Here is a 25,650-nt window from a genome sequence, read left to right on the forward strand (position 1 = left end):
TTTTACAAGCAGATATGTAGTTTATTATGGAAAAAAAAAAAATCATTTATTCAACCTATGAGTAGATTTCAGAAGCATTTTCCTCTGAAGGCACTGAATGTGTGAGCTGATCTTCAGACGCACAAAAGCTTTTTGTCATTTTCTTGCTTGAGCGACATTCCTTGAAACCAACAGAAAGACAGGAACAATCGCCAAATTCTCCGGAGGAGGGCTCTCCTAACCCCACAGAACATACTCTGGATTCTCCTTTAACTTTCTAAGCAAGGGAGATTGTGTTTTGTTCTTTCTCTCGCTTGAGTTTTCAAGTGGTTAAGCTCTGGAGTAGAGGGCAGTCCTTCCCCTCACAGCACATTTCTTCTGGAAAACACCAGCTCAAAAAATGACACGGAGAAGAGGGAACTTGTATTTGGTGAAGAAAAGTGCAAACATGATCGGAAAGTCTACGCGGATTGACGCATTTGAGCTATTGTGAAGAGTGCTCGAAGCGTCGGAATTAACAGAAATAAACTTTTAACCGACACAAAAACCGGCGGCAGAAAGAAATAAAGCGGGACTTGAAGTTTAATGAAGGTAAATATCTCTTAGCCGTTTGCTTATGTGAAATGTTGTTGTTTGATTCGTTTGTTTATAACAATTGCACGTTATGCCTGCAAAAGTCTCCTCAGATATAAGAAAATCATGTGACAGTCAAAACATTTTATGTATATAAAATTTAGTAATTTTATAATAATTTTATTAATTAGCATTTTGAAAATGCTAACGTTGGATTGTTTGCATCCTCTTGCAGTGAATGAATGGCATTGCTGTTACTTGTACTGGGTGAAAATAATTACATGTCCTCCACTGACACCTTTGCTGCAATTTCAACCTCCTCCTTATGGCTTAATAAATACATTAATATTGCTCTCATAATGAATACTTCTGTTTATTTATTTATTTTTGATTTATAACATCTGATATAGTTCTTAATATTCTATTATAGGCCTGGTATAAACATATGGTCTAAAATATTGTTGATGTAATTTTACTCTCTCAGTCTTGAGAATTTGCTTTAATTTATTAAATTGATGAATTTGACATAAACGGATGAGACAGTTTTGAAAGGTTAGAAAACATGCCCCTGAAAACGTATCGGTTACCTAACGTAACCTCGGTTCTCTCTAGATGAGGGAACGAGTATTGCGTAAGCTAGCTTACGCTACGGGATAGATTCATCTTTTCTGAGATATTGAAGCCAAAAAATTATCCTTAATTTTTGTATCAACTGTCAACACAGTGCGGCAGCTGCAGACCTTGAGCGGGCTAGCTAGCGAGCTCATAGGTTGCTCTGCGGCAACTGCTGCAGCCTATAGACGAGCTTGGGCGAACTCGCATCCAATGAGAGGCGTCCGCGCGCTCACTGCATCAAAGCCCGCCAAAATGGGCGTGACTAGAGTGCATATAAGCGTAGTTCGTAGGCTGGAACCCTGGTTTTCATTGACTGAAGCGAAAAGTCGCTCGTGACGCGAGCAGGGCCGGCTACGCAATACTCGTTCCCTCATCTAGAGAGAACCGAGGTTATGTTAGGTAACCGATACGTTCTCTTACGAGAGGTTCTCTCGTATTGCGTAAGCTAGCTTACGCTACGGGAACCCATTGTCAACGCTGTGCGCGCCAAGCATCCACTGTATGAGCCCCAGGGAATTAAGGGGGGACCCTGGGGAGCCCTTATGAGTGGGGAAATAATATTTGGCCGGCAAGAATGCGGGTCATTGATTGTGTAATACATAAGCACATAGTGGGAAGGGAACGACAGAGCGGCGGTGCCGGTCTGTGTGGAATGTGACCCATCAGTGCAGCTCATCAGGGGAGCTGTAGCTTATTAAACCGCTAGTAGTTTTGCCTGCAGAGCGGGCACTTCCATATTGTAAAATCTGACAAAGGTGGAGGGGAAAGTCCATCCCGCTGCCACACATATGTTGTGAATGGAAATCCCGCTGGACCATGCCCACAAGGATGCCATGCCTCTAGTGGAGTGAGCCCTAATGCCCAACGGGCATGGCAGGTCTTTTGACGCGTATGCAGCAGCAATAGCGTCCACTATCCATCTAGATAGTGTCTGTTTCGAGGCTGCGAGACCTTTGGTGCGCCCTCCGAACGAAACAAAAAGCTGCTCAGAGCGTCTGAAAGCGGCGGAGCGCGCAGTATACAATCTCAGTGCTCTGACCGGGCAAAGGAGATTGGCGTCGCGTTCGCTATCGGGTGCTGGCAGCGCCGATAGGGAAATGACCTGTGCTCTGAAAGGAGTACCGATCACCTTGGGAACATAGCCGTGTCTAGGCTTTAAAATGACCTTGGAGTCACTTGGTCCAAACTCAAGACACGCAGCGCTGACAGACAGCACGTGAAGGTCTCCCACACGTTTGACTGATGACAGGGCAGTCAGAAAAACGGTTTTGAGTGAAAGGTATTTCAAATCCACGGATTGAAGTGGTTCGAAAGGGGGCTTTCATAGTTTCGAGAACTATAGGAAGATCCCAGATAGGAACCGATGGGGGCGCGGGGGTTCATCCTTCTAGCTCCCTGAGGAAGCGGATGACCAGCTCGTTTTTACCCCATGACTGGCCGTGCAGGGGTTCAGCGAACGCCGCAACGGCCGCCACATACACTTTGAGCGTGGATGGGGATCTGCCCTTATCCAGCAGCTCTTGTAGGAATACGAGCAGCGACGACACCCCACATGTCCGCGGGTCCAGGTCTCTGTCGGTGCACCATTTTGAGAACACAGACCATTTTGACGCATAGAGTCTTCTCGTGGAAGGGGCTCTAGCGTGTATGACGGTGTTTATTACTCCTTCTGGCAGAGTGACGGGTAGTCGTTGATCACCCACGCATGCAGCGCCCAGCGCTCTGGGTGGGGATGCCAGATTGTGCCGCGAGCTTGAGAGAGGAGATCTGCTCTCACTGGGATGGGCCACAGCGCTGTCAGTGACAGCTGCGTAAGCTCCGGGAACCATGTCTGATTCTCCCAACGCGGGGCTATGAGGAGCACCGAGTGACACGTTTCCCTGATCCTCTGCATTACCTGTGGCAATAGCGAGACGGGAGGGAAGGCGTAAAGCGGGCGTCTGGGCCAGTCCTGGGCCAGCGCGTCCTCGCTTTTTGAGGAAAATATTGGGCAGTGAGAGTTCTCTTTGGACGCAAAGAGGTCTATCTCTGCTCTGCCGAATAGGTGCCATAACGTCTGGACTGTTTGTGCGTGCAGGGACCATTCCCCTGGGGGAATATTGTCTCTGGACAGTCTGTCCGGGCCGTCGTTCAGGTGGCCTGGCACGTGCGTCGCCCTCAGTGAGCGCAGGTGGCACTGGGACCAACTCAGTATGCGTTTCGTCAGATGGAAGAGGTTCCTGGATCTGACACCGCCCTGACGGTTTAGGTAGGATACCACAGATCTGTTGTCCGAACGGACCAGGACGTGGTGACCCTGAATGACCGGGAGAAAGCGCACGAGCGCGTACTCGACCGCTATCATTTCCAGACAATTTATGTGAAGGAGCTTTTCCTGAACTGACCATAGGCCGAAAACCGGAGAGCCCTCGCAGACCACGCCCCAACCCGTGTTGGACGCGTCTGTCAAGATGACTTTTCGGCGAGATACAGCTCCCATTGTCACTCCCCGCTGATACCATTCGGCCACTGTCCAGGGCTGCAGAGCTGATATACAGGTCTGAGTCACCTTGATGGGCTGGCGGCCTGTGGCCCAAGCCCGGCGAGATGCGCGGGTGTTTAGCCAATGCTGAAGCGGGCGCATGTGCAGTAAACCCAGCTGAAGTACTGCTGCGGCTGAGGCCATGTAACCTAGCACTCTCTGGAATTTCTTCAGAGGCGTGAGGCTGTTCATCTGAAAAGATGCGGCTAGTCGCTGAACACGGCGCGCGCGCTGTGTAGATAAGCGAGCCGTCATTGCCACGGAGTCTAGTTCTATTCCAAGGAAGGAAATTGTCTGACTGGGCTGTAGTGAGCTCTTGGTCCAATTGACTGCAAGACCCAAACTGTTCAGATGGCTGAAGAGAACTGCTCTGTGAGACAGAAGCTCCATATGTGACTGTGCCATAATCAGCCAGTCGACCAAATAGTTCAAAATTCGAAACCCTGACTCCACAGGGGTGCAAGCGCCGCATCCATGCACTTCGTGAAAGTACGGGGTGCTAAGGACAGGCCGAACGGGAGGACGGTGTATTGATAAACCTGGCCGTCGAAGGCGAATCTCAAGAATGGCCTGTGACGGGGATTTATCTGAATCTGAAAGTATGCATCTTTCAGATCGAGAGAAATAAACCAGTCCCTCTGGCGCACATGCGCGAGGAGTTTCCTGATTGTAAGCATTTTGAACGGTCTTTTTGCAAGCACCTTGTTCAAAACCCTGAGATCTAATATGGGTCTGAGGCCGCTGTCTTTCTTGGGAACAAGAAAATAACGGCTGTAAAGCCCCGACTCGCTCAGAGAGGGTGGCACTTTCTCTATGGCCCTTTTGCACAGAAGGCTTGCTATTTCTGAACGAAGCATGCACGCTGCTTCCGTGTTCACAGTGGTTTCGAACCGCGCTCTGAAGCGAGGAGGGCGGCGATCGAACTGTAGCAAATAGCCCTGTTGTATTGTGCTTAACACCCACTTGGATATCCCTGGAATAGCTTCCCACGCTTTGAAGCGTAACGCTAGAGGGTGAATGGCCAATTCGCTCTGATTGCCACACACAGAGCGCTGAACAAAATGTGTGAGCGCGTTTAGTGTGTTCATGCATGAGTGCTCGCAGACAGCATGAACAGGCTGTTTTGTGAGTGACTTCCCGATTGGAATGAATGGGGAAAGAGTCACATCTGTTACGTGATGCGCAAGCATAGTCATGGGCACGGGACTTACACACAGAGGAATGTTTGCTGGCCGTGTAACAGAGCGGGCAGAGAATGGGCGCGCGCACGTATTCGTGGGCGCATTTATTGACTCTAGCGCTCGAGCGGTTCGTAACCGCTTTATGTGAGCATGCTCTGGTGGGGACACGAGATATGCAGTGCTTGTGTGCAGAAGTGAACACTGGATTGTGGGCACATTTTCTACACATAGGGCTGGTCGTGTGACAGAGCGGCCAGAGAATGGGCGCGCGCACGCATTTGTGGGCGCCTTCATTGACTGACGCTCGAGCGGTTCGTAACCGCTTTATGAGAGCGTGCTCTGATAGGGGCACGGGATGTGTTATGCTTGTGTGTAGGGGCGAACACTGGGTTGTGGGCACATTTTCTACACATAAGACATGTTTGCTCTTTACAAGATTTATTTGGGTCGCCGTGAAAACGGCGTTTGAGTGCAGGCAAGCGGGCAGTGTCACCGGCTTGTTGGCTGCTAAATTCACCACTGTAGTAGCCTGAGAGAAGGGGACTGACAGGGGGCAAAGCTTTGACGGTGGTCCGGCCGCGGCGGGACTGAGCCGTCGTTTGTTCAACAAAGTTAGGAAGACTTCGTTGTTCTGGTTTCAGCGTTACCTGAAATCGAGGCCCGCGGGGGGCGGCGGTCTGCGGCGGCTGTCTGAGCGCGATCGAGGGCGGCCGCCCTGTCGACACTGAGAAGTCTGAGATTGTTGAGCTGGGCGCTGTGAAGAGGCTCGTGCAGGAGGCTGATCACGTGAGCGGCCTGCAGAGGAGCTAGCGCGACGAGGCAGAAAGAGATTCATGGCTTGTGTGGCTTTTTGGACCTCTGAAAACCGGTCAATGATACCACTCACCGCGGAGCCGAAGAGACCGGATGGAGAGAGCGGTGCGTTGAGGAACGTAGAGCGCTCTGCTTCTCCCATGTCGGCTAGCGTTAACCACAGATGTCTCTCGGTCACAGTCTGCGCGGCCATGCACCTCCCTATAGCTTGGGCTGCAGCTTTGGTAGCGCGGAGGGCGAGGTCCGTAGCGCGGAGGGTGAGGTCCGTAGCACTCCGTATGTCTGCAACCGCCTCTGGATGCCTACTTTCCTCATCCTACTCCCGCAGAAGGTCCGCTTGGAGGATCTGTAGGACGGCCATAGAGTGCAGAGCAGATGCTGCTTGGCCGGCGGCGGAATAGGCGCGGCCAACACAGGCGGAAGTTGTTCTGCAGGCCTTAGACGGGAGCACTGGTTTAGACCGCCATTTCGCGGAGGGCGGGCAAAAGGTGTGCTGCTACCGCATCCTCGACCGGAGGGATGGAAGCGTAGCCCTTCTCAGTGGCGCCGTCCACCGAAGCAAGAGAGGTGGAGACGTGGGATCGGACCCTGGCCGAGAAAGGCGCGTTCCATAATTTGGAAAGCTCGGCGTGGAGTTCCGGCAGGAAGGGAGCGGCCCGGGTAGTGGGTGCTGCGCGGCGGCGGCTCTGTAGAAAGCAGCCGTCAAGTCTGTTGGGTGCCTGCTCAAGGGGCGGTGACCACTCGAGCCCGAGGCGGTCGACGGCCTGTGTGAGGAGTCGTGTTAGTTCCCCTTCGACTCCGGCGCGGGTCCTGCTGGATTCCTGGGCCGAGGAGGAGGCGTGTGAGCCTGACCACTCCTCGCTGTCCGAAGCCATGATGGAACAGCCCTTATCCTCCGCTTCTTCGTCCGAGATGGCAGCAGAGCAGCCGCTCGGCGGCAACTGCGCGTCCCGGGTGGGCGGGGAGGGTGAAGGCGATGCTCGAGGGATGGGCTCCGGCGAGGCAATCGCTTCTACCATTGTTTCCGGCAGCCTTTGAGAGCGGCGCTTTTTACTGTGCGGCTGAACGGAAGGCGGCGCGGCGTCTTCGGTCCTGAGCGCTTCGAGTCGAGCCCGCAGGGTCGACATCGGCAGCTCAGAGATCGCATCCGCCTTCGGCGAGGGCGAGCTCTGCATACCCCAGTCCCAGGCAGAGAGCGCAGATGACGTGGCGGTCTCCGGTGCTGAGAGGAGCGCGGCATGAGGCGCAAGTGGAGCGAGGCATCTTAAAAAAGATGCTTGTACTCTTTTGTGAAGTTCTTAAGAACTAGCTTGCTTTTAAAAAGGATACGTCGCCGGATGGCGTAGCTCGCAGGACGGCTGAAGGTGGCGAAGACGGCCGGCTTCTTCGAGCGCTGTCCACGCTTGCTTGATGCCCCTCGAACGGCGACGCGGCTTCCAGTTCAGTGATGCGAAGAGCTTCGCTGAAGAGATGAAAATCAGGGTTCCAGCCTACGAACTACGCTTATATGCACTCTAGTCACGCCCATTTTGGCAGGCTTTGATGCAGTGAGCGCGCGGACGCCTCTCATTGGATGCGAGTTCGCCCAAGCTCGTCTATAGGCTGCAGCAGTTGCCGCAGAGCAACCTATGAGCTCGCTAGATAGCCCGCTCAAGGTCTGCAGCTGCCGCACTGCGTTGACAATGGATACAAAAATTAAGGATAATTTTTTGGCTTCAATATCTCAGAAAAGATGAATCTTTCCCGTAGCGTAAGCTAGCTTACGCAATACGAGAGAACCTCTCGTAAGAGAATCACATTTAGGGGGCAAATATTTCCCCTTAATGTAAAAGTTAATTTCTGACACTTCTATTAATAATGTGTAAAGACAAATTGTGAATCCATAATATGCATATTTCGGTCCGCGGAAGTAATATTTATAAGATAAATTTTGCCTGATTGTTAAAAAGGGTCATTAAAAAAAATATTTGATGCTTCGTAACAACGTAATACTTTGTCATTGTGATTTATGTAGAGTAATGAATTAAGCTTCATGGGGGATAAGTAGAGGGCCTGCTGTCGGATGTCACCCCACTCCTCTAAGGAATGCCTCCCGGGGGCAAGGGGGGAGCTGGACACAGATATGCACATTACACTGGGCAGGAATGCAGTCATGTGTTATTGGAAATCAAAGCATGATACTTATGAGCAACGGTCAAGCTTATTAGACTCGTCTTTATTTGGTGAAACTAATTGCCCTTTACTATTTAACTGGCTATCAGGAGCATAAATAGGTCCTGCCTCATGCTGCTTTCATTGAGTGGGTTCAATTTAAGTGCTCTGGTTTGTTCTGAATGTTCTTGTTTGCTCAGATTTCCAAAAGGGTTACTGGGGTAGCAGTAAACAACATTCTGAGATATGCCCATCACACATTCACAGCTTTGTTTGTTGGATGTTCAGTATTCAGATGGCCTCCTCTCACTTCCTGTCATCAAAACAGTGCCAAGGAAACAGTGCTTTTAGTTGTAAAGGTAGCAAACGACTGCCAGAAAAGTGCCTAGTGGCATTGACTCACGGTGCAGGAATGTCAGCTCTCTTTCGCTTTTCCCTCCTCTTTCCACCTCTTTCCATCCCTCACTTCCTTTAACACCCCCCCACCCCTCCCCTCCACACTCACTTGAGAGGGGCCAAAGTTCTGGTTGCTGACTCAGCCTCCAAATCATCCAACTGCCTTTTTCCACTGAACTTTAGGGACTCTAAGCTTGCACTCCTTACTGAAGTTTTACAATTAGGTTGTGTCCAACTGAGAATACTACATCCCTCAAACTCCCTCAAGGGAATCTGTTGTGTCCATATAACTAGGGCTAGACAATATGAGTAAAATTACTATAATAATATGTTTTTCATATCGTTAGATTTCCATACTTATCACAAATATAATTTCATACCAGTAATTGGGAAGGAAATGCATTCTGACATTTGACTCTCTTCATGGTCATTAATTGAGGTCAGAGAGTTGCTGTTGTGTTCAGTCGATAGCTGTATTGCATTTTCAATGCTGTCTTTTTCATTACAAAATGATATCATATTAGCTGGATTGCTACTTAGGTGCTACCTAGCCTCAATACTGGTTTACATGAGGAGGTTACCCCATGTGACTCTACCCTCCCTAGCAACCGTGCCAATTTGGTTGCTTAGGAGACCTGGCTGGAGTCACTCTGCATGCCCTGGATTCGAACTTGTGACTCCAGGGGTGGTAGTCATCAGCATCTTTAATCGCTGAGCTACCCAGGCCCCCATAATAAATTTAAAGTTATTTATTATTATAAATAAATATAAATATATAATAAATAGAATTTATTATTATATTATTTTATAATTTAAAATTATAAGCTTAACATTTTTGCATTTAAACCCTCCAAAAATTGGCCCCATTCACTTCCACTGACTACATTTAAATGGACACCAGAAAGCGTGTTATTGTTAGTAACATAATTTCCCTGCTGCAATTGTGTAAATAAAGAACATTATTTGTTGCTTTGCTTTATTTCCAGATATTCCAGAGACGTTGATGTGTTTGTTTCTTTACCTTTCTATCGCAACCTGCAGCGGAATTACGCTTCCCTTTACGTAAAACTCTGGTATTCCCTCAATGAACGAGCACATATACGTGAACATGAGGGACTGTCGATATTTTACACTGGTGTTTATAAATGGTTACAGTTTATAGTGCATGAGCTATTCCCACTGAACTCCCACAAATGTTTTGTTGACTTTTGTTGTTGTTTTGTTGGGCTCCATCATACAACTTTTGTTCTTCAGTCTGTTCCACGCTCATGCGCACTCTTCAAAAACCTGTTAGAACGCTGCTTATTTGTTTCCATGGTCACATAAGCAGCTTTCTCTGGGAGAAACCTAGTAGTGTTAAACCGCGTTCTCTTATTCCCTTAAACAGCGAAAGAAATTCAGCGTTCTCGTTTACAAGACGCTTCAAAACACTACTTTCAGAAGAAACCATGGAATAAACCGTTTTCATAAGTGATTGTAAACATGGTCATTGTAAGTGCCCCACTTTATCCTCGTTTTTGCTTTGTTTTTAAAGAAAAGCAGGAACAAGTCACATGCACAATCTTAAACTGATTATGCTTAAGCAGAAAACTTCTGTAAATCCACACAATTTTCCTTCATCGGGATAAGGTCATAAACAGTTTAAGAAAAAAACAATTGGCACACATAGATTTTTGCCCCAGTACATGTTAACACCTTTATCAGCGGTCTTACCTGCTAATCCAGGTGCAAGTGTTGTGCACATGCCACTTCCATTTTAACGTCAACGTTATAAAATGATAATAATCCGATGATTACAGGTCTCATGTAAATGCTGTTCTCTTTCGTTGTTGAATTTATTGAAAAAGCAAATTTTTGGTAGTTGTACATGTAAATGTGCTCACTGATTGATTCTTTTGGAAAACCCCCTTCACATGTGAACACACATACATATGTTATATGTTTAGCGTTTAATATTGGTTGTGCAGAAGACTATGCCAACCAGTATCATTGACATGGGAACTGTACAATCATATAAGCAGTAAATGCAGTATGCCATGCCTATTGACTTTTAGCAAACCACTCAGGACTATCGAGCAAACATCATATCATATAATATTTTTGAGCTAAGCTGGTGACATATATTGTTTCTCTGTTACTTAACAGATCATCCCTATGCCCAATTAATCAAAGAAATAATAAAATAATTTATTTTTTGTTAAAGTAGTTTTTAGTAGTGGTAGACCGATATGTTTTTTTATTGGCTGATATCCAGAGAGCAGTGGCCGATTGGCTGATACAATGCTGATATATAACACAATTTAATATGGTAAATATCATAAACATAAAATAGCCCAAACAATTTTATAAACTCTTATTTAGCACTATATTTACTCAATTTCACACTAAACATTAACTTTGTAAAAAAATCTACGCCTCTACGATATATCGGTCGACTACTAGTTGTTAGCTGCAGCCCTAGCTCTAACAATCAGTACTATCTAAGTACTATCCCTTCTCGTCTTGTGTAACCCAATGCCTTCCACGGAACCATGCAGTATGATGCTTACCTGCTCACATCAGGGCAGTAAAGCCAGACACCTCTCTGATGGAATGTGTCACCATATTTCAGACGCAATCACATGGGCGAGGTACAGCGTCTCACCACTCTTTCATCTCTGGGCTGCTAATTTCACAAGCAGGATGTGTCACTCAAAAATTAATTGTTTGGGGGAATTCACCACAAGCCAGAAAGTAATTTGACTCCAGATGGTCCTGTAAGGTATGAAAGGTGCTTACTGTTTTGGGTCAAACAGAAACCGAACGGTGAATGGAAAATTCAAGACTTTTGAGGATGTTCAACTTGACCATCTGGTTAACTGGCTTTATATTGCTAGAGTTACCTTGCCAAAATACGTTTGTGATGTTTGGCTCATTATACGCCGTTTATGCTGCTCGCATGAATGATAGCCTACCTTAAACCGTGCCGTTTTTGGAAGAGATGCGCTGTTATCTCCTAGCAGATAATAAAATAGTTGAAAAATTCTATACACTTACATTGGAAGAATATCAGTGAGAGTATTATAAACATTTGGGAGTGGGCTGTTTTCACTTGGCCCAGTAAGCAATAAAGATGGAAATTGCAAATAATTAACAATACTGATCTATACTGGAGAAAAAAACCTGAATTGCAACATAACATACAATGTGCATCTTTAATAACACAATACTCTCATTTAGGTCTGACAAGCCTTAAGTACACATTAACAGTAACCGCTGTTGGCTCATTTTCAAGTAGAACATAAAAAAAATAACAACTTATGGTTCAGAATGGTTTTCATGCAATTAGAAGAACCGGATGATAAGAGTAATTTGTACATTGTACGTTCAGGAATCAGGCTATACTGGTCACGGTGTATGTTACGTGCTGAAGATTAAAAAGAACCGGATTATTAGAGTAATTTGTTTGTAATCAGACTAAACTAGTAGGGCTGCATGTTTTGCGCTGCTGATTCAATAGCAGTGTTGCAGTGTGGCTGAATGGTAGTGCAGGAAACGCAGTCAGAATATTTTAGCATGGTGTCTAGGGCTAGGTGATATATTGAATATTTAAGATATTATTGTAATGATTTTGCTGGGGATAGAAAATAAAGCAATTTCATGAACCTCACGATGCAGTTAATGCACTTTTTGTTTTGCCACTATGTTTCCAAAAGTGCCATTGGACTAATTTCACAAATGAAGGGCTGTACTAATAAACATTACACTCCAATAACGATATGGTCACAAGGGCTGCACAATTAATTGAAAAACTAATCGTGATTACGATTATGGCTGCCACGATTATGTAATCGTGAAAACTGAGGATTACAGCGTTCAATTTAAGTCTGCTCCTGTTGCGTCAATGGTTTCTATTTACAACATGTTTTTGCAGTGGTTAAGTATTCTAACCAATCCCTAACATGTCCATTGAGCAATGAAACGGCAATGGCCAATCAGAGCCGCTTAGATTAGTCCTCCGTCCTATCAGTACAGACAACTGATCCTAATGCGCAAGTTTTAAACTGTCTGAATGCCCAGATGGTTGCTTTATGTTCTTGCTCTGTTCGCACAGCACACGAAAATGAATACTGAAGAAATATCACCTGACACTTGAAAAGAAGCTGTAGAACAAGAGCGAAAAGAATTTGGAAATATTTTGGATTCATTGCATATTGCACCGCTCGCTTTCAACGTAGATGTTAAATACACTGCAAATGAGCAACACGACAAAACTAAAACAAGGCACAGACGTGGTGTAAATAATGGAGTTGTTCTGCTGATTAGACAGCTTTGTTTTTAATGAGAGCATTCGCAATAGTGCAGAATGTTGTGCGGAGAGTCACTGAGCTCACGTCGAAATGCAGATCTCAAACAGTGTAAACCTGCAGTGAGTGACAGCAGTCATTGTAATTGGAGAGTTTGCCGCTTTGCTCGATTTCTGTGTACAATTTATAAAAATGTAATAACAGTTTTGTTTTGTCATGTTAATAAGTAGGCCAATGTGAATTTGATTTGTACAAAATAGCAATAAAATAATTCTGCTTAACTGTTCTAAGTGTGTTCTGGAGGTGAAGCCAACATAAAGAATATAGCATGAATAGCATATTTCAGGAATCACCATCATTGTAATTGCGTCTGCTCTTATAAGACCCATTTGCCACGCAGCTGGTATTTGTAGATTTAACATTTTCACGAATCGCACACACTCCAATCGCAAATGTCTGTTTTTAATTTCCAAAGTGCAACCACTGAGGCCAAAAATTATCTAACGATGATCTTACATGAACAAGATCACCTTTGAAGATCTAACGGGACGAATGGTCCCCTGTCTAGCCTTAGGGCTTACTGAACGCAGTAACTTGGTCGATTTAAATCAGCTGTTAATAAGTTTGAATACTGAATATGCAATATTATTTACTGTACGTGAACTAATAATTGAACCAGTAATTTAGCAATAATTACATTTATTCTATACCACAAATATCAATTTACAATGATTTTCATTTGCCTTACCTTAAGAAACATTATTACAGTATAAAATACAATACAATATAATTCTTAAATGATGCTTATAAGAAACTATAGCGCAGCTCATATCCACCATTCAAATCTGCTACTCTGAAGAACCACACGGTTGCTTGCTTTGTGACGTCACGGTAATTAAACATTTTAATCGACATTAATAATCGCGATTACAATAGCAAGAGCAATAATCGACAATTATGATTTTTGCTATAGTCGTGCAGCCCTAAATGGTCACATTTGATTATTAAACAGCAAAAGGCTGCAATGTAATTAAATGAATACATGGTCATGAACATATTGTGAAAGCAAAGTACTGCAGGTTCACAAATTCACGCAATTCCAAACATTTGAAACACCTTTAAGATATTAAACATGATTACAAATCCAAAATTGCGACACAGTATCACAGAAATGGAGGAGGTGACAGCTTATTAGAGAATTTGTAACGAGGAACATTTTAAACGTTTAAATATCTACTAGTGCTGCACGATTAATCATATCGCAATCGCGATGTCAGCCTGTGCGATATGACGGCAAATGCTGCGATTTTATTAAATAAATAAGTGCATGTGTGGACGTGACAGCCCATTCTCTCTGAGAGCTGTTTGCCCATTTTCTACACCGCTAACAAAAAGATGACCAGTCAGTCTCAGTTTAGGAAGTGGCACGTGTGGTCATGTCATGTGAGTTTTCGGTGTATAGTTGTAACTATACTCAGCCGTAGGAGGCTCAGGAGACGGAGCTGAGGAAGGCTCAGGAGACGGAGCAGAGGAAGGCCTAGGAGGTAGAGCCGGGGATGGCTCAGGAGGTGGAGCCGAGGGCGGTGGCGCCGTAGGCAGTTCTAGAGGCGGAGGCCTGGAAGGCTCAGGAGACGGAGCCGAGGAAGGCTCAGGAGATGGAGCCGCAGGAGGCTCTGGAGGCGGAGCCGCAGGAGGCTCGGGGAGAAGAGCCGTAGGAGGCTCGGGAGGCGGAGCCGCAGAAGGCTCTGGAGGCGGAGCCCTAGGAGGCTCTGGATGCGGAGCCCTAGGAGGCTCTGGAGGCGGAGCCGTAGGAGGCTCTGGAGGAGGCTCGGAAGGCAGAGCCGTGGGTGGCTTGAGAGACTTGGGGGCGGAGCCCTAGGAGGCTCGAGAGGCTTGAGGGACGGAGCCCTGGAAGGTTCGAGGGGCTTGAGGGGCGGAGCCCTGGAAGGCTTGAGGGGCGGAGCCCTGGAAGGCTCGAGAAGCTTGAGGGGCGGAGCCCTGGTAGGCTCGAGAAACTAGAGGGGCGGAGCCCTGGTAGGCTCGAGAAGCTTGAGGGGCGGAGCCCTGGAAGGCTCGAGAAGCTTGAGGGGCGGAGCCCTGCAAGGCTCGCAAGGCTTGAGGGGCGGAGCCCTGGAAGGCTCGAGAGGCGAAGCCCTGGAAGGCTCAGGAAGCTCGGAAGGCGGGGCTGTGGACAGCCCGGAACGCGGAGCTCTGGAACGCTCGGGAGGTGGAGCTCTGGAAGGCTCAAGAAGCTCGGAAGGCCCTGGAAGGCTCGAGAGGCGAAGCCCTGGAAGGCTCGAGGGGCTTGAGAGGCGGAGCTCTGGGAAGCTCGGAGGGCGGGGCTCTGGAAGGCTCAGGAAGCTCGGAAGGCGGGGCTGTGGACAGCCCGGAACGCGGAGCTCTGGAACGCTCGGGAGGCGGAGCTCTGGAAGGCTCAAGAAGCTCGGAAGGCGGGGCTCTGGAAAGCCCGGAAGGCGGAGCTCTGGAAAGCTCGGAAGGCGGGGCTCTGGAAAGCTCGGAAGGCGGGGCTCTGGAAAGCCCGGAAGGCGGGGCTCTGGAAAGCTCTGTAAACTCGGAAGGCGGAGCTCTGGAAAGCTCGGGAAACTCGGAAGGCGGAGCTCTGGAAAGCTCAGGAAACTCGGAAGGCGGAGCTCTGGAAAGCTCGGGAGGAGGAGCCCTGGAAGACTCGAGAGACTTGAGAGACTTGGGAGGTGCTGGCTCTAGGACGGGCTCGACCACTGGCGCTGGCTCTGGGACGGTCCTGGCTACTGGCGCTGGCTCTTGGACGGTCACGGCCACTGGCGCTTGGACGGTCACGGCTACTGGCGCTGGCTCTTGGACGGTCACGGCTACTGACGCTGGCTCTTGGATGGTCACGGCTACTGGCACTGGCTCTTGGACGGTCGAGGCTTCAGGCGCTGGCTCAGGGACGGTCGAGGCTACAGGCTCTGGCTCAGGGACGGTCGAGGCTACAGGCGCTGGCTCAGGGACGGTCGAGGCTACAGGCGCTGGCTCAGGGACGGTCGAGGGCTCAGGTTCGCTCACCGTGGCTGACGAGGACTCAGGCTCGCTCACAGTGACATGCGTGGGCTCTAGCTCGCTCACCGTGAAATGCGTGGGCTCTAGCTCGCAGACCGGGGCAGGCGCGGGCCGGGAGGCGGAAGCCCGTCTTCTCTCCCTCCTCCGGGCAGACGAAGTGGGCCGCGCTGGCTCATGGAAGGTGACTGGCGATGCTGGAACGCTGTTCCTGGTCGGCGTGACTTCAGGCTCGCTGGCCGGGGCAGGCGTAAGCTCTGGCTCGCAGACCGGGGCAGGCGTGAACGGGGAGCCGCACAACAGCAAGGTTAACTCCAGGAAGTCGCGGAGAGTCCAGCTGCGTGATGCCGGCGGCAGCCGCTCCTTCAGCCAGCCACTCAGGTTTTCCCTGAAGAAGACCACCAGGGAGCAGTCCGAGAAGTCCGCAACAGCCGCCAGTTTAAGGAAGTCGCGGACGTGGGCCTCAATAGGACGGTCCTCTTGCCTCAGGCAGAGCAGGTGATATCTGGCGTGTAATACTGCTGGATCCATGGTGTGGTCTTTCGTTCTGTAACGATTGAGGACTGAGGCTGACAAAGGTTGAGGATCCAAGTGCAGTTAGCTTTATTTAAATGAATGGAAACAAACAGAGATGAACAAACAAAACTACCACGATGGGCAAAAATGAAAACAAAACACTGGAACTGGGAACACAGGCATGGGAACGAACATCACCAACATACAACCACGTTCACAAACAATCAACGAAAGACAGGGACTGAACCAAAAACCAGGGTATATATACACATGAACATAGAACTCAGGGGCCAATGAACAAACAGAACACCAAACAAGATAACAAGATGACAAAAGAAGCAAATGCCAACTTAACGAGGGCAGGTGAAAACAATGAACAGTGAACACGAGGGCTGACAGGAAGACTATGGAGGTACAAGGGTGACAAAAGTGAAAACTAAGGAATAACAAAAGTGACAAAATTACAAACAAAGGGCAACAGTGAGACAAGACAGGGTAACCGTTACAATAGTGTGGAAATCAGGTGAAGATGGATGCCGAGCAGACCAACACTTAACTGGTGTGTTCAAGAAAATGTCTGAGAGAAGCGAGGCGAGGGGGTCTGACATGAGTGTGTGTGTGAGTTAAATCAGTGTTTCTCAACTGGTCTATTCGGACTGGGTCGTGGCAATGCCAAGGTATAGAAAATGTAGGACTGCCTACGCAGATTTAATGATAATCTCGCAAACAGCTAAAGCAGACATGGGCAACATATGGCCCGGGGGCTGGATTAAGCTAATTTATCGTAAAAGCGGTTTTATTTTTCATTGAATATTTCAGTTAACTTGCATTGGAACGTAACGCATCTCCACAAGCGCATAACATGCTCAAGGTTGCCAGATAAGAGACGAAACACCCCCAGTTTGAGATTTATTCTTGCGCAAATTGGAAATATTCCGCCTAATGTTGAACTTATTTTGTGCAATCTGGCAACCATGCACGTCTCACTTTTCCTTTTGAACAAACTTCTGCGAAAGGAAAAGTGTTATATGGCTACTCTGTGTCCATTCTTTAGACTGCTTGTGATGTTTGGTGCTACTAATTTTGCAGGTAAACCTTCTCAGTGATTAAATTAAATATAAAAGTAGATCTCGGCATCATTGACATGCGAGCAAAAGCAAGTCAGAGACGAATATGTAAATGTATTTTTTATTTGTGCAATTTAGAAATGTTGATGTCCCTTCACACCTGTATGTTAATCTAACTCTTGCAGTAATCATTTATTATATTCATGCAGTTGTGTTATTCAGTTGTGTGCTGAAAATTAATCCATTGAGGAGACCCGCATCATGAGTTTCAAGATGTGTTTCAGCTAGTATTTATTTTTCATAAATACATTAAATTATTATTATTATTATTACTATTATTTAAGACTAGCACACTGAACTAACCATGATAATGAGGAGCCTTTCCTTCTGTGTAATATGTGTATAAATATGTAATATTAGGTAACAAACGGGATAATAATGGGCTCATATAAGTAAATATGCTCTTCAATTTTTAAAAGGGGGAGAGAAACTTCCTGTAGATGTTGTTGCTGACCAAAAAAATTATGTCACTTGATGCATGTCCTTGTACTGGAAAACCATGAACAAAACTATGCAACATAAAAGGAAATGCAACTCAGGATACATTAAATACAGGTTATGTTTAATCTATGGCAGCTCGACACTTGATTTCCAATGTCCGTCCTGAAGCAAAACCAGTTGAGAAGCACAGAGTTAAAGGGACAGACAAGAGTAGTCTGGCCTCACAGTCGCGCACCTACAGTATATATTAACTGTTAATAATCATAGGACATTACTTTAAAAGCTCACACAGCTGATGTTATTTTTAATTTAGTAGTTAATTTAACATGCTATGCTAACATGTAAACTAACATACTTTAGTTATATAACATGTTATAGTTACATGCTATTTTTTATCATGTTTATAATTCTGTTTATTATAATTCTGTGAGCTTTCTTATTTTTTCTATTTATTTATTTTCAAAAGGGAGACTTTTTTTTTTACACATACTTCAATAAATAAAACTATTTCAAGTTTCAATTATAATAAAGTGTTTGCTAAAAAATAAATAAATAAATAAAATAACCCTTCTGTTTTCACTAATAATAGTAATTGTGAAATACCGTATACCGTGATACCGTGAAATGTGATATTTTCTGAGACTGTTATCATACCGTGAGAATCTCATACCGTTGCAACCCTACTGTGTGGTCAGAGCTGCTTCAACCAGTCGCGGAAGAGACCCAATCTGAGCGGGAGTCGAAACCGGGAAAGATTTAAAGTTCCGCCGGCTGATGCGCACTCTTAACACTGAGACGCTCGACTCTCACCCCTGCTGTCTGTAGCTCGAGTGTCTGATAGAAACACAGATCACAGCTTTGTGATATATCTTTATTTTATCCTTATTAAAGTTCATATAATATGGGAGCATGCCATGTAAATAAACACAAACTCCAAAACTGTCATTCTATTTGCGGTATAATACTTAATTTCCCCCATAATTTGCATATAAATTCATTAAAAATCCTACAATGTGATTTTCTGGATTTTTTTTCCTCATTTTGTCTCTCATAGTTGAAGTGTACCTATGATGAAAATTACTCGCCTCTCTCATTTTTTTAAGTGGGAGAACTTGCACAATTGGTGGCTGACTAAATACTTTTTTGCCCCACTGTATATATATATATATATATATATATATATATATATATATATATATATATATATATATATATACATACACTCACCTAAAGGATTATTAGGAACACCTGTTCAATTTCTCATTAATGCAATTATCAAATCAACCAATCACATGGCAGTTGCTTCAATGCATTTAGGGGTGTGGTCCTGGTCAAGACAATCTCCTGAACTCCAAACTGAATGTCAGAATGGGAAAGAAAGGTGATTTAAGCAATTTTGAGCGTGGTATGGTTGTTGGTGCCAGACGGGCCGGTATGAGTATTTCACAATCTGCTCAGTTACTGGGATTTTCACACACAACCATTTCTAGGGTTTACAAAGAATGGTGTGAAAAGGGAAAAACATCCAGTATGCGGCAGTCCTGTGGGCGAAAATGCCTTGTTGATGCTAGAGGTCAGAGGAGAATGGGCCGACTGATTCAAGCTGATAGAAGAGCAGCTTTGCCTGAAATAACCACTCGTTACAACCGAGGCATGCAGCAAAGCATTTGTGAAGCCACAACACGCACAACCTTGAGGCGGATGGGCTACAACAGCAGAAGACCCCACCGGGTACCACTCATCTCCACTACAAATAGGAATAAGAGGCTACAATTTGCAAGAGCTCACCAAAATTGGACAGTTGAAGACTGGAAAAATGTTGCCTGGTCTGATGAGTCTTGATTTCTGTTGAGACATTCAGATGGTAGAGTCAGAATTTGGCGTAAACAGAATGAGAACATGGATCCATCATGCCTTGTTACCACTGTGCAGGCTGGTGGTGGTGGTGTAATGGTGTGGGGGATGTTTTCTTGGCACACTTTAGGTCCCTTAGTGCCAATTGGGCATCGTTTAAATGCCACGGCCTACCTGAGCATTGTTTCTGACCATGTCCATCCCTTTATGGCCACCATGTACCCATCCTCTGATGGCTACTTCCAACAGGATAATGCACCATGTCACAAAGCTCGAATCATTTCAAATTGGTTTCTTGAACATGACAATGAATTCACTGTACTAAAATGGCCCCCACAGTCACCAGATCCCAACCCAATATAGCATCTTTGGGATGTGGTGGAACGGGAGCTTCGTGCCCTGGATGTGCATCCCACAAATCTCCATCAACTGCAAGATGCTATCCTATCAATATGGGCCAACATTTCTAAAGAATGCTTTCAGCACCTTGTTGAATCAATGCCACGTAGAATTAAGGCAGTTCTGAAGGCGAAAGGGGGTCAAACACAGTATTAGTATGGTGTTCCTAATAATCCTTTAGGTGAGTGTATATATATATATACACACAACAACAACAACAGTTTTAGTGGTTTGATTGAGTGAACCACACTTTTATATCCAGTTTCCTTTTCAAAAGAGTTTTTTAAAATGTTACATCCTGCTTAAATGTCCCTGTTTGTTTGTACAATCTTACTTTTGTGAAAATTCTTATGTTCTTATTTATTGTTCTATTTTATTTAGGTGTAATATTGTGAAAATAAGTTTGCAGTAATGCAAAGATATTATTTAATTTTGTAAAAATATTTTTATTTAAAAACACTGTGCATTTATAGTTGTTGTTGTTGCTAGTTTGTATGTTTGAGTTGAAAAATACACATTTCAGCATTATCAGTAATCTAGTTGTGCATTTTTCTTGATAACCAAGCAAGTTGACTCATGATACCATTTGTTTATTATATCGCAATCGCATATCGCAATATTAACCTCAACAATCGCAATAGGACTTTTTCCCCCAAATTGTGCAGCCCTAATATCCACTGACACTGCAGTACACTTTCAGTTTTCCAACAATTATAAGCTCCATGTGATGAAGGTGAAGTAAAAAGGACAGAAATATACTGCTAATAGTAATAACTCAGTATCATATTATAATAATTAACTTTTCTGGAAATTAATAAATAATATTTAAAGAAAATAAAATTCACTCTCTCATTTACTCACCCTCATGCCATCCCAGATTTGTTTGTCTTTCTTCTGCTAAACACAAACAAAGAAGTTTAGAAAAATATTTCAGCTCTCTAGGTCCATACAATGCAAGTTAATGGGTACCAAAAGTTTAAGCTCCAAAAAGCACATAAAGTCAGCATAAAAGTAATCCATACGACTCCAGTGGTTTAATCAATTTCTTCAGAAGTGATATGACTGGCGTGGGTGGTAAACAGATCAATATATGTGTCCTTTATCATACACCTATCAGATTGCTTGTGAAGATATGGATTTAACCACTGGAGTCATATGGATTAATTTTATGCTGTCTTTATATGCTTTTTGGACCTGAGTTTTTTTTTGTTTTGGAGTGAACAACAGTGGAATACATGACTTCATTATTTTTATCTAGATTTTTTATTTCGTTACAATTTTTAAATATACTTGGCTGCAATTGCTGTTTGTGTAAAATTATGGTTCCTTGGATTAAAAATCACTTTTATGTAATTTCTGCACAAATACACTATTATTGTGATATATATATTGAATATCATCAATAGGCTGAAAAATATCAAGATATCATTTTTGGAGCCTTATTGCCCAGTCCTAATGGCGTCCCACCCGCATTGTGAAATAATGCTTGTTTGAGTTCCATTAACGGAACTGATGTTATTATAATCATTCCAGTATTTTTTTTAAAAAATGGAACCAATTCTAAAAGAGCTATTCTCAGTTCCCAGCCCTAGTAAGGAATAACCTAGCACTCACCTAGAACACCCTAGCAACCAATTTGCACTGTGCGAACAACCATTCAGAACACCTAAGTAATACCCCCTCAGCCACTCACAAAACCCTAGTGTCATGGCAGCAATTTTAGCAGTGCCGAGCCTGAATGTGAATTAGCAAAGGCATGTTACAAAAAGCTTAAAATTATACATACACTAGATATATTTGACCAAGATCTTCACGCTTGCAATGGCCACACCTGTGTCGTACATGACCGTAACTGTGTTAACTGTCACTTTGGTCATAAATTCAGATTTTATGGATGTAATTTTATTCCTCTCACAAAATGGGAATGGTGGTGGGGGTTGTTGGGTTTATCTTTTTTCTCTTTGCTAAGGGAAAGAAACTAGTGCAGAGCTTGAGTGGCAAATATGAAGCAGGGATCTCTTCTCCCCACCACATGCTTTTCATTAAGGGTTTGGATGTGAGTGGGTGGGGGGGTTGAGAGGGAGTCGAGGGGAGCAACGCTGTGTTTCCAAATACTTGGGCCTGTATCAGGGACTTGTGGGGAAACCACATTATAGAGACCTTGTTGCAGTTGGAGTATGAAGGAAGAGAAGAAATTTTATTTTATTGAGTTATTTGGTGACTCATGCTGGATTTTTATTTTCAAGTTATTTTCTGCCATAATTGCACACAGGTTTGCTTGGCCTCTTTTGCGCCTCCTTTTTTCTTTTATAGTTTGACTAAAGGTCAAAAATGTGACCTTTTAAAGATAACAGTATTTCCTCGATCCTTTTAAAAGTTGAAGGGATAGTTCAACCAAACGTGAAAATACTGTCATTTTTTCCCTTTTGTTATTCCTAACCTACTTGACTTTCTTCCTTGGAACACAAAAAATGTTAGGCAGAATGTCACCATTGATTTGCATCTAATTTCCGTCCAATGACAGTGACTTTGTCCGAAAAGATAAAGCAAATTCTTTAATGATTAAATTAGGCACATTCTCTTGAATCCACCACAAGCTTAATACTGGCCACAAGTGCCATCCTCTGGTTTCTCTTAGCCTGACTTCCCATCAGACATGTTTAAAAAAAAAGAAAACGCAATCTTGTGAAATTAATCACAGGGGCGAATTCTAAGAAAGCAGCACAAATCGAGGGAGGAGGCGGATTAATGCGGCAAAGCCGTATTGCAGCGAACATGGAAACGGAGTTGGAGTGTCAGATGTGTCAGAGTTTCTTGGAGTACTTCTTTTCCAGTCTTGCCATGTTAGAATCTCTCAAATTGGGAGTAATGGATCATAGCTTTACATTTTCTCCATGGTTGCAGCGCCAGACCTTTCCAGAAAGGAATGTTGCGTTTCCTGCTCTGTTCATGCCATGTGTTTCTCAATTCCCCCTCTGCCTTAATCTCTCTGTCTGCATGTGTCTTTGTTCTTGGACTGTTGCTTTGTCACTGTCTTGTCCACTCTTTGGAGTCGTGGTGTAAGAAGTAGTAAACTTTGTTCTAAAACAGTTTGTTCACCGATAGTTCACCAAAAATGAAAATGCTGTCATTTACTCACCTTAATATTGTAACAGCATAAATGACTAAATCTTCATTTTTGGGTGAACTATCCCTTTACAAGATGTCCTGTCTTCGATTCTTAGTGCCACCATCTTTCACTTCTTCCCATAAACTTTTCATCTGCTGCCCTCATGGCGTTCTTGTGACCTCATTATCATACATCTCTCTTCTCCCCCAAGAACCCCATTCGTACACTCACACACTTTATTCTCCATTAGCTCCTCCTTCCCCATAAAAATATTGTCAGCGTTATCATGTCCTACATAAAGCATAAAAGAACTCTTAACATGGATGATTTCTCTGGAGTTCATTAAACCTCTGGAAACCTTCCACCAATGCTCCCTGTTATGTAAACGCTGCCTGTGAAAGTTGGGGGTGGCTTTTTAATGCTATCAGAGGGTTGCTCACTCAGCCTTAAAGGGATAGTTCACTCAAAAAAGAAATTCTGTCATTGTTTTCTCACCCTCATGCTGTCAGGCTGTCATTGTGCCTTGCATATCCTTTTTGTGTTTCACTAAGGAAAGAAAGTTATACAGGTTTGGAAGAACATGAGGATGAGTAAATGATGACAAAACTTGGGTGAACTATCCCTTTAACAAAAGTTTTTTTGAGGTCAGCCATCTGATCTTTCCCGCTTTTATGTTTTGATGTCAGGAGGTTGTCGTGGTGAAACTCTAGGCCTTGTGGAATGCGGCTCTACCACTCATCGGCATTAGACGTTTTACCGTTGTTGCCGGCGGCAATATTCATCATTTCACGCACCAAAGGTTGGGAAGTGAGACAAGAAAATATAATGGAAAATCCTGCTGTATTGTGTCACTGTTCTCTGAAAAGTGGAACCAAATGTTCAAGTTATTGAGTTACATGAGTGTGAATAGGTCTATAGTAATAACATGTTCAAAAGTTGTTTATTGTTGAGTTCCAGGTTCAGTACAATAATGCTCAATTGACAGCATTTGTGGCATTATGTTGATTACCACAAACTTGTCCATCATTTATTTAAAAAGATTAGAGTAAGGTATTTTTAATGGAAGTGAATGGGGCCAGTCCATAAACATTAAATAAAAATGTAGCACACTAAAATCATGTCAACACGTACATTGTTTTCATCCTGTGGCTATACTTTTAAAAATGTGTAGTTCAATGTTTATGGACTGGCCCCATTTATTAAAATGTATGTGTCTAAACGTAATCACAATTTTTGTCCCCTTTTTTTTGTATATAAAGGAGGGCAAGTTGAAATGAATCCATTGTTATTATTTCATTTTCAAATACTTTCTCTGAACTGGCTATTTGGGAACTATTATTTTGACCGAACAGCCATTGTTGCCAAGTAGAACAAGAAAAATACAGTAAAAAAGAAAATATATTGTTTAAAATAGTTTTTAGGCATGTTTTCCATAGTTTTTACTAAATGAACACAAAGAGTTATATTTAATCATTGTTTGATTTAGAAGCCAATATCACAATAGGACCTTTTTTTTATTTTTTATTTTAATAGAAACTAATATTAGTTTTCGCCCATAAAAACTGCAGGAATATTTTTCATTTATATCATTATATTTATTCATAAAGGACAACTTGACTGTGTGAAGCATTGCAACACCACTGACAAATTATCTTAAAAGACATTTTTTTATAAGATGGTTTCAATTGCATCTCAACACATTCACCGTTGATCAGACAAAAATTAACAAATAATACAATTAAATAACCCCCCAAATAAATGATTTCATATGAACATGAAATTTACTGATCAGAAATTGTAACACTAATTCAATTTAAATGAATCATTTAAGATGACACTATGTACACATTTAAGCAGCCTCTTCTTCCTATTAACTCTGATCTTGGAAGTTCTTTTCCACATTTTTTTGTATTTGTAATGCTTAATCACTAATGCTTCACATGAGAAAAAAATATTAACAAATAACCAGAAACAACTTTAAATGTCAGAGAAGTGGTGTACCAGATGAAAGTTTTTTCAGGCAATTGACAAATTCAAATATATTTTCTACAAAATGTGTAAAAGTCAAACCATTTCATATAATTTTATAAAAGGTTAGGTTAGAGAAAGATGCCTTTTAAATGGGATTTCTTGACTTTTAAATCTTTTTCATGACTGAAAAAGTCAAGGGACATGTTGGTCACCATATTTTGATAACTAGCCAATACATTGTATTAAGCAGCAAGGTTTACCTTAAAACATTAAAATGCTGCACTGAGACTTCTCTGAACATTTTTCAGTAATGACGCTGATGAGTCATTCAATCACTATAAGGGATGCACTGAATAAGAAAAAAAGGCAGAAAATCTTGGCTGAAAATTTGAACAAAAACCATAACTTTAAAAACCGGTAACCGAAACACTCACATGGAGAAAATATATTGTTTATGTTTAACATGAAAGTCCACATCCCAGAAGTGAATTGATCTCTCTTTTGGTTATTAGCACATTAATAAAGAGTGCTTTCCAGTGCTCTAGTATTGTTTGTTATTGTGTGTTATAGCCGTTGTTATTAAGCTCTATATGACATTAAAGAAGCAGAACAGCACCATTAAAGTTGTCCACATGACTCGTGCATTATATTCAGTTCCTTGAAGCCATACAATAGTTTTGCG

General features: G+C 43.8%; 1 protein-coding gene across 4 annotated transcripts in view; it reads left to right on the top strand.

Annotated features, from left to right (window-relative positions):
- The first annotated feature begins 255 nt into the window (after positions 1 to 255).
- Positions 256 to 25,650, top strand: part of LOC127627287 (angiomotin-like) — a 58,049-nt gene continuing 32,654 nt past the window's right edge. For 3 of the 4 annotated variants that reach the window (XM_052103622.1, XM_052103620.1, XM_052103623.1), the window contains exon 1: positions 256 to 570. The gene's annotated coding sequence lies outside the window, so the exon portion shown is untranslated. The remainder of the gene's footprint in view (positions 571 to 25,650) is intronic. The other variant, XM_052103624.1, reaches the window with a different exon arrangement.

The sequence above is a fragment of the Xyrauchen texanus genome, chromosome 34 (genome assembly GCF_025860055.1).
Source record: "Xyrauchen texanus isolate HMW12.3.18 chromosome 34, RBS_HiC_50CHRs, whole genome shotgun sequence".
Classification (NCBI taxonomy): Eukaryota; Metazoa; Chordata; class Actinopteri; order Cypriniformes; family Catostomidae; genus Xyrauchen; species Xyrauchen texanus.